The sequence below is a fragment of the Dermacentor andersoni genome, chromosome 6 (assembly GCF_023375885.2).
Source record: "Dermacentor andersoni chromosome 6, qqDerAnde1_hic_scaffold, whole genome shotgun sequence".
NCBI classification, from domain to species: domain Eukaryota; kingdom Metazoa; phylum Arthropoda; class Arachnida; order Ixodida; family Ixodidae; genus Dermacentor; species Dermacentor andersoni.
The window spans coordinates 21002182-21011768 of NC_092819.1; the positions used below are offsets into that span (position 1 = coordinate 21002182).

The window sequence follows — 9587 nt, forward strand, 5'->3', positions numbered from 1 at the left end:
GTTATCTGGAGAAATTAGTACGGTGGGTGCGTGTAGCATATAGGTGATGTGTGTAATTCGGTTATGCTCCAGCAAAACGAGAACTGGGAAAGAAAGCAAGCTGGAAGAGTTACAGAGATACCGTACAGATAACACGGCTCTACTCAAAGCCTACAGACCGAATGTGCGCTATTTCAACGTTTGAGAAGCGCCTCCATGGCCTGAAACATATGCAGTCGCACCAGAAAGGGGTGACAATAGCGCACACTCACAGGAACTGTTTCTAGAAAAGGGTGATAGAAGCGGGCAACTTTTGTTCATCGGGCACGTGTTGAGGGCAAACACATAGTGTATGGTCCATATATAGGTTCCGGCACACTGAGTAGGTTGTCAGTGTGTTTATTCATTGCGTCGGTTGACATGCACATAGCGACGTGCAAACACCCCTCCCAACATGAGCCGGTGCTGCAGACTATTGCGTCCAGTCTGTCAAATGTGACAAATAGTCGAGCCAAAGAAATGCTATATAGCTGGGAAAATTGGTGAGCGAGAAGTTGACATGGAAGTCAAGTTTCCATGAACAGCATGGAAAAAGGAAAAGGCCAGTGAACCTATAGATTAAACTTTGAATGCGGGCTTGGTTCGGACATTGAAATCTCGTTCTTGCTTTCGCTCAAGATTTAGGCTCGAAATCTAGAAACCCTGCTTCGATATCTCGGCTTCAAAATTGATCGCAGCGTTTGCTCCTACGATCACCAGATTAAGAAAATATGGATGGTCCACCCACAGAAAATTCGGCAGCTTATTTTTATGGCTTGTATGCGGAATAACTACCAACATAGTGCTCCACATTGAAGGTAATTTAACTGCGGTCTTGCCTCGTTAATATAGGTACCTTGCTGTAAGACCCATATTGTCTATAATGTACGTCGTCAGTAACAATGAATCTTGATGGAAAACCGAGAACTTATACGAAAAAGAAAACCTCTAATATTTGCTTAACGCATTGCACTGCGAACTCTAATAGCAATTCGAGAAACCATGACTCGTTAAGTGCATTATTCTAGTACAACAAAATTGAGGTGCAGTTCCAATCACGCCATGCACCACGAGGACGATGACAGTACGAAGGTTTCACTTAAAGAAAATGAATTCAGCCCAAGGGGAGGTGCAATATAGGGAGCGCCTTGATGAAGTTAGTACGCAAGGAGAAAACTGCTCTGAGTCCAGGGACGCTTGTGTACAGGATGCCAGTAGAACAACTGGAAGACGTACTATATATGTTTCTTACATGCTCTGAGAACACAATAAATAATTTAAAGAGTTTATATTCCCAACTGAACGGTGGTGCTAATCATAGATGCCTTATTCAAGGGCTCAGGGTTAATTTTGATCAGATCGCGTTTTTTAATGTTCACCTATATATATGCACATTAACGTCTTGCATTTCAATCTCATCTGAATCACTACGCCTCGCCATCATACTAAAAAAAAAGAAGAAAACACTGTTATCACTGCGTCTGAATGTTTCTTTCGAGTGGTGGAACACTGCACCCTCTTATCTGAGGCACAAATCGCAAGAGGCTGACCCAATCGGCCAGGATAATATTCTGCAGTACAGTGGAAAGTACGAGGTGGCCACAAGAGCGAAGCAAATAAGGATCGACTGCCACTTGTGCCTACTCATTTAGGAGAAGTGAGTTAACAAACAAAATGAGTTCGAAATGGAAAAACTTCGAAAAATCTCGAACAGTTCATGGCCTAAGCATGCTACCTCAAGTGGAGGAGCACACTTTACATTTGAATGTAGCGCCAGCCATACATTTATTCATCCTTCTCAGCCTTACCCTTCCCCCTTTCAATAAAGTTTACCACCACCACCTACGTTTAAACACGAAGTAGCAGGCCTTTTTCGCAGCCTTCGCATTCTATATAACTTTCTAGCAGGTAAGCCACATCAGTAGTGCAGCGCCGTGCTCATTGAGGGATGTGTGGTCAATGTTTCTTGCTTCACTATGTAAAAAAAGTGGGTTCGTTAGTGTTTTCATTATATACAAGAAAGCTTACATTAAATAACAAAAAAATAAGAGACCAAAAGCAAAAGAAGAAACAACGCCCCTTGAGAAGATTCTTATGTCTGATTTAACAGTATCAGGACGATGAGCAAAACGAGAAGGTAAAAGCAGGAGCCAACGTTTTGACGAGTGGACTTGTCTTCTTCAAGGACAAGTCTGCTTGTCGAAACATTGGCTCCTACTTTCACCTTGTTCTCGTTTCGCTCATCGTCTTGAATTTCCATCTCCCGCCTTCCCCGTGTTTTTCCTGGATTAACAATATGAGATAGCTTGACAACGACATGAGTACTTTCGCTTATTTATGAACTGTCGATTTGTGAGTTCTGGGCGAGTCCTTGTAATCTATTTGCTTGCCTTCATTTACTAGTTCGTGGAACTTCGCAAAAGTCTCTGCTCTAAGATTGTATCCGTTGCTTTTAGTTGTCTTTTTTGCGCTTTTATTATCTTGAATATTTTTGCCCCGCAATTAGGAGCAGCCGGCACCGCTGAAGCGCCACCATCTCGTTCAAACTCGTATCAACAATAATAAAATCAAGATTCTGTGGGAGCTTTCTATAATATAAGCATGCTTTTTATAACACGAAATAATTTTTTTGCCGGGGACCACCATCAACTTCCCGTAGCGGATGTGACGTCGGCGCGAATGCGTAAAATATACTCTCTCTTGACAGAGGTGGCACGGCCATGTAAAAGCAGTGATGTACTGCATCATGACACTAACGAGCGCCGACAGGGAGCGCTTCAGTAGTCTCAACGTAGCGGAGGCTCCAACGCGGTGTAGCCTGGAGTAGGTGGTGTAGGCCTTTTGCTGAGATGACGACGCAGTTTCCGCACATGGTTCAGCCTGTGACGCCTAGTCGCGTACAGAATGCAGCTTCAACATGCATCAGCAGTGCTTACACGCCACCTACTGCTTCGCTAGCGACGACACCAACTAAGGAAACTGCTGCACTAAGCAGCGCAGAAAGGCAACGACGTCGACGGGCGAATCTCGCTTTGGTCCCGCGAGAGACATGCAAACGTGAAACAGAGCGCGTTCGCTGCGCACGCTGCGAACTCTGCCACTCGCATTCCTGAAACTGAGCACGTCGCAACTCAACTGGCTACCCAAGACACTACGGAGCCGGACGAAAATGCTCGTACCGTCGCCGAAATGCCTCGGCAGCAGGACGCCGCTCGCCAACACGGCGCCGCGCGCGAAGCAATCCTGCAACACGGTCTCCGACCCGTAACTCATGCGCCTTTAATTCGCTGCAGTGGACTTCACGAAACAAACACGCAACAGCTTCTGTGAAGACACGCTTCACTTTCGTGTTCTAAAGATTGCTATAAAAGACGGATCAACCATAGTTTGTTTCCTTTATTGTGATGAGAATTATTTGCCTACTTCAGCCGTTTTGAACCTATCCCTTTTTCTAGCCACTTCCTCTGACTTACTGGCCCAAGTTGTCTACAGCTTGGGCCACTAGGTAAGCGATCGTAGTCGTTATGCTACCATTAAATTGAATTCTGGGGTTTTAAGTGTCGATACCACGATCTTATTATGAGGCATGCCGCAGTGGGGGACGCCGGATTCATTTTGACCACCAGGACATCTTTAACGTGCCCCCAATGCACAGGAAACGGGTGTTTTTGCATTTCGCCACCATCGAAATGCGGCTACCGCGGCCGGGATTCAATCCCGCGACCTTGAAGCTTAGCAGCGCAATACCACAGCCGCCTAACCCCCACAGCAGTTTGATACTATCATGGTCGTTCCATAATCGTCCTTCCAGCATCGTGAAGTAACTCTCATCATGGCATTGTCATCATGCTATCGTCGCCATACAGTTTTTGTGATACAGTCATCGACACGCCATCGTCTTCATAGACTCGTCGCCATACCACTGTCTTCTTACCGTTGTCATCCATCGGAGTCATTGCCTCGTCGTCAAGCATTTGTTGTCATACCATGATAATGATGCCGCCATGGTCCTTCCATTGTCGTCACTTTAACTTCGTCATCCTACTCGCGTCATGCTGTCGCCACGCCATCGTTGTTACACATTCGTTATCATATCATTGTTGTCATGCCGTCGTCGTCAGGCTGTGGTTCTACCATCGTCATCACTTCAGAAGCCTCATTCCACTGTGACCATCACCATCATCATTTCAGAACCTTCCCACAGTCGTCATGCCTTTGTCGTTCTACATATGTCATTACGTCGTCATTCCATCGTCGCCACGGCATCGTCATCATATTGTCATCATCACAGTCATAATCATTATACTCATCGGTGATGGCAAGCAAGTACGACAGCACACTACGCCGACACTGGAGACGTTGTATATCACATGTAGTCGAAGCAACGGAAGTCTTAGAATGACCACTGCAGATAGGTGACAGCAGTAATACAGTATGTCGCTATATTGGTTCTATACTAACCGCATTACCATCGACAGCCATCGTGAGATGGGTTCTACCGTAATTTAATATTTTGTAGGCACTTCATTTTATTTTGTATTTGTATAGATGCAACACGTTCGTGTTCTTTCTTAAGGCGAAAGGCTTAATGGCTCACGGGTTGAAAAAGTGACCATCCGGAGTTATGGCAACAAAATTCAATGGCACCAAAATGATGGGAATCGAACCCATAATCTTTTGTGATAATTAAGACGAACTCAATTAAGGTACATGTAATTAATATAGTTAATTAGGACACTCACACCCCCAATAATTCGTGGAAGTCACACCCACGGCCATTGGCGTTAAGATAAATGTAATTGAGGCAGAATTAATTAAGATACGCTGAATTAAGGCACTCGAACCCACGACCTTTGATGGGAGTCGCACTCACGACCTCTGGTGTTAATTAATGTAAAGTTAATTGATCTGCAATTCTACAGAATTAATAAACAATTAATTAATATATAGTTAATTAAAACACTCGTACCCACGACCTTTGGTGGGAATGGAACCTATGACTGTCGGTGCTAATTAAGGCGAAGCTAATTAAGTTAAAACAAGTAATATGAAGTAACAAGGCTTTCGGATGAATAATCAAGTAATTTGATGAATCTCTGTGAGCGCGCAGGCTTTCGCCTTCATCCACTTAAGAGTATGTTAAAGTGTTATATTTTTATGGGAGAGAGAGGGGGACACGGTATATGTACGGACGCACCGACGACCTAAACATCCCATAACTGCGTCTTCTGTTGTGGAAAAAAGCAGAAGCAAACAGAGCTGGGCTTGTTCATGAGAAAATAGCCTACCCCTAAGCCCTGACTATAATTGAAGGAGTCTGACAGCGCGACATAATCGTTTGCAGCGTGATATAGATTGACTACTGTCAGCGACTGCAAACTTTGGCGCGATTGCGTACGCCACGGAAGAGACCAAAGGACTGCCACGGGGCTCCCTGATAGACTGGTTGACTCGGGCCACATTCGACTTTACCATAATGCTGCACGGAATTGATGGGAAGTAGCGTAGGAAAACGCACGTCCGAAAAGGCGTGTCACACTGCGCCGTCAGGAGCCCGCTAGAAACAACCCCGCCGTCAAACGGGAATCGTCTCCGTATACCGTGAATGGCGCGGCGGACCAAAATTGCACTCCCGCCCACCAATACACGAAAGAAAGGATTTACAGAGCAAATGCTCCCGAAGTAACGTCGTATTTGCCTTTAAAAAAAGGCAAAAGAAGGCATTTATATGATGCCGTGCGGAATGCATTTTTCAAACTAGCACTAGCAGTAGGAATTGGTTCCGATAGCAGGCGCGTTTGATTCCTGTATTGTACTTTCGTTTCTGTTTATCTGATGCTACAATGGTGTCCACATTGCTTGCGTTCCTTTTGGTGGCAGAATGCGCTGCATGTCAATATTGGTGATTGCATGTTCGTGTAAGATCCATTTCTCTGACGAAGACAAAGATCTTGGTTTTCGCACCATTTGTCCGGTGAAAGACAGACTGAGGGAGCATCGACCAGTTTTATTTTTGTGAATTTTGTCTTTTGGAATGCGATGGCATAAAGAGACCTCGGTAAAGCTTTTCTTTCTGTTTCCTTCTTTTTCTAAGGAACAGTTATTTGTGCCTTAGTTTAAGGTCGCAAATCTGCTTAGCGCTCGTTCTCGGTATTTATAGAGAAGAAACGCGTAATGCGCAGCAAAAGGTCCACTCTTCTATTGCGATGGGAATTACGTGGACGCTCTGGGCGCTTTCCCGCAAACGGCGCCACTACCGCCACCGTGTCACACAGTGCCGCTGACAGCGTGTGTGGCAATCGCCGAATGCGGCTTTAGGCGGCCCCCAGAGACGCGGAATACACGTCATGCAAAAAAAAAAGCCAAGTTGAGGCTACGCTCAAATCTCAGTGGCGGGAAAAACGGGTAGCATGAAAGACCTTGGTAGCATTCTGCTTTCCACTGCTGGCATGACCGACTGTGCTAAGCAAGCACACTAAATTCCCTGCTGAGCAGCTGCATGTATGCTCTTGGCTGAGCAGTAAAAGTCAAGCTAACGTTATACAGGGTGATAATTTTTCAAGTGTTATGGAAAAAAAAAATCGCCTGTGGCAGATAGCATAATTCTTGTCCTCGAGCTGCATTATGCGAAGAGGCGAATATTACTGGTACGAGACATCGAAACGCATATTCATCTAATTAAGAAACATTCTGTGTTTAACTTATTAACCAATTACGTTACGGCACATTGCAATTTACGAATGATAACCGGCGAGCTTGCAACACGTACCCACTTGAAATAAATTTCCGGATGACACCAGTTTCAACAATGTTTTCCGAAGCGTGGAACGAAATACATGGGCGTCCCAGTTAATTTTTGACTTCAATGCATAAAATAGCATTTTGGTAAAAAAAGTAAGTGGAACAGTGCATTTTTACAGGAAGTTTGATATCATGTGTCCCCAAACTGGTGTCATTCTGGAAATTCATTCCAAGTGGATACGCCTTGCAAACGGACCGGCTACAATTCGTAAATTGCAATATGCGCCGTAAGGTAATTAATTAAAAAGATACTTGGGGGATTTTTGTTAATTAGTTCAATTTGTGTTGCGATTTCTCGTGCAAGTAATGTCCGCCTCTCTGAATAATCCAGCTCAAGGACTAGAATTATGTTATCGGCAACAGGCTATTTTCTTTTTTTTTAATGCACAAAACTTGACAATGATCACCCTATACAATATTTCACCGGGTGCTGAGGAAAGCCGACGGTTTCCCGTCAATTTCTTCTCGCACACAATCGAGGTGGTTGAGGGCCCTAAATAACTTGCTACGCCTGCTATAGCTGACTTCCGGCGTCTCGGGAAGGATACAAATGACTAAGTGTATTATGTTCGACAGAAATATATAAAATTCCCTGCTTCGATGTGAGTGGCGTCAAGCTCGAGAATTTTAAGCTGTTCACTAGCAGGTCACGCCTTCCGGGCTTACCACCTGGCCCCGTGAGTTGTTCCTTCATCGAATCCAAGTCGCGGTTCGTCGCGCGAACTTTTCACTCGCCATTGCGAACGTGCTTTTACTGCGGCAGTCCAATTCTGCTTACGATAAAACACACGCTACAAGAAAATGGGAATAAATAATCCTACCTGTCAGCTTCAGAAAAAGGGGAAACCCTTGCGCGAATTGAGGTCACAGATAGAGTAGTATTGATGGTTGTCCACACGAACACTTGGGGATAGCATGCGGGTAGAAAAACTGTCGCGTTCACAGCACACATGCCGCCACTGCCGCGACAACAGACTGTATCGGCTACTCATCCAGGCGCTGCGAATGCTGCGACGTAACTGCTGTAGGAGGCCCGACTGGCAACCCTTTGGCATCAGACGTGACGTCTGTGCAAAGGCGCGTGCGATAACAAGTTACATATAACGCGACAAAGACGTTTCTGATCAGGATAATGTAACTATTCGATTTCACTGCTATTCCCGTTTCACGCTTCGGCAGAGGTCCGAGCGGTGCTTCACCAACGTTATCACCAACGTCGGCCGTTCTTGAACGGTGTGTGATAAAGAAATAAGATTGCACGGAAACCATCGACAATGATTTTTAGTGTAATAAGATAGGCAACCGCGCCGACTTCGCGCGACGGACGAAGTCGGCAGGCCCTCGGCGAACCGCGCGCGGCGAACGCGCCCTCCGAACAACGATATCGGCCCGATCGCCCGTCTGGGAAGCTGTTCGCTTTATTATCGACCGAGAGGAATCGTTACAAAGACCTTGTATCTTTACACGCGCATCATGTGGATCATCATCGAAGTAATGTATTTTGTGCCTCATGGGGAACAGAAATGTGCAGCATTATGTATACCATAAAATGAAGACTTGCCTACCGACCATTTACTGAACCTCTTGCTCCGAGTGAAGTGATTGCCTCGGCTACGGAAATGTAACTAATCATTTTTCGCGTTAAAACTATGTGATAATTTTTGTACAAATTTTTGTAGTTCACCCTTTATGTGATACACCCCCGCGGGGTCTTTAAGGACAATAAAATGAAATGAAGTGAAATAAAACATCAAAGGTGCCCCCCAAAATAAAAGCACAGGTAAGTTTAACTAAGGCTCAGTATTCTTCGCGTTCCTGCCAAGCGGGTATTTATCCACATCAATGTTTATGGTGCTCTTCCTCCAATCAATGAGTGAGGGAGAACGAACGCAGTGTTTAGACTGACGGTATTGAGAGGCAGTTGACACGGAGGTGCACTTGCTTCGACGGGCTGTAGGTGTCCGTCGAGAGAAGAGCTGGTCTGTCCCGTCACAACGCTTTTGTGACAGGTGTTGCGATATGTCGACGAGCTCGACGACGACTCTGCGCACTACGTCGAGGCGTAGTCCCGATCTATCAGTTGACAGCGAAAATGGTTGAGCCATTTGGTGATATGAAAAACCCGGCTTGTTCGCAGTGCTACATTTGTTGCGTTCATATGTGAAAAATGGCTCCTAGCTGCTCGTTCTTTACTTTCCTTCAATTCAAGCTGCATCACAACGAGAGTGAAATTCAGGAGTCACGCCAAAGCGCACGCATTTCTTTTAGTCTGGCACGCACTGAAGAACCATGAGCGCTAGCCGCCATATGCGCATGGGCTATATAACACGGAAACGTTATAAATGAAAAAATTAAAATTAAATTATGGGGTTTTACGTGCCAAAACCAATTCTGATTATTAGGCACGCCGTGGTGGAGGACTCCGGAAATTTCGACCGCCTGGGGATCTTTAACGTGCACCTAAATCTAAGTACACTTGTGTTTTCGCATTTCGCCTCCATCGAAATGCGGCCGCTATGGCCGGGATTCGATCCCGCGACCTCGTGCTCAGCAGCCCAACACCATAGCTACTGAGCAACCACGGCGGCTGTTATAAATGAAATATATATATCTTGTCGTATGAAATATCCCCGTTCTTACTAACATATATTACAAAACATGTACGAGTCGAAGGCTGTCGAAATCTCTGCTTGTGCAAGCAATAACGTTTTCTGCTGGTGCGTGTTTATGTGTGTGGAAAACTTTATAGAAGAAGAGCAAAAATAATT

The 9587-nt window shown here is 45.2% G+C and overlaps 1 long non-coding RNA gene across 1 annotated transcript in view; it reads right to left on the reverse strand.

Annotated features, from left to right (window-relative positions):
- The window catches only part of LOC129382254 (uncharacterized), a 123030-nt gene extending 115205 nt beyond the window's left edge, over window positions 1–7825 (reverse strand). The window contains exon 1 of the long non-coding RNA XR_008610356.1: window positions 7641–7825. This is a non-coding gene — a long non-coding RNA (uncharacterized lncRNA). The remainder of the gene's footprint in view (window positions 1–7640) is intronic.
- Window positions 7826–9587: the final 1762 nt, after the last annotated feature.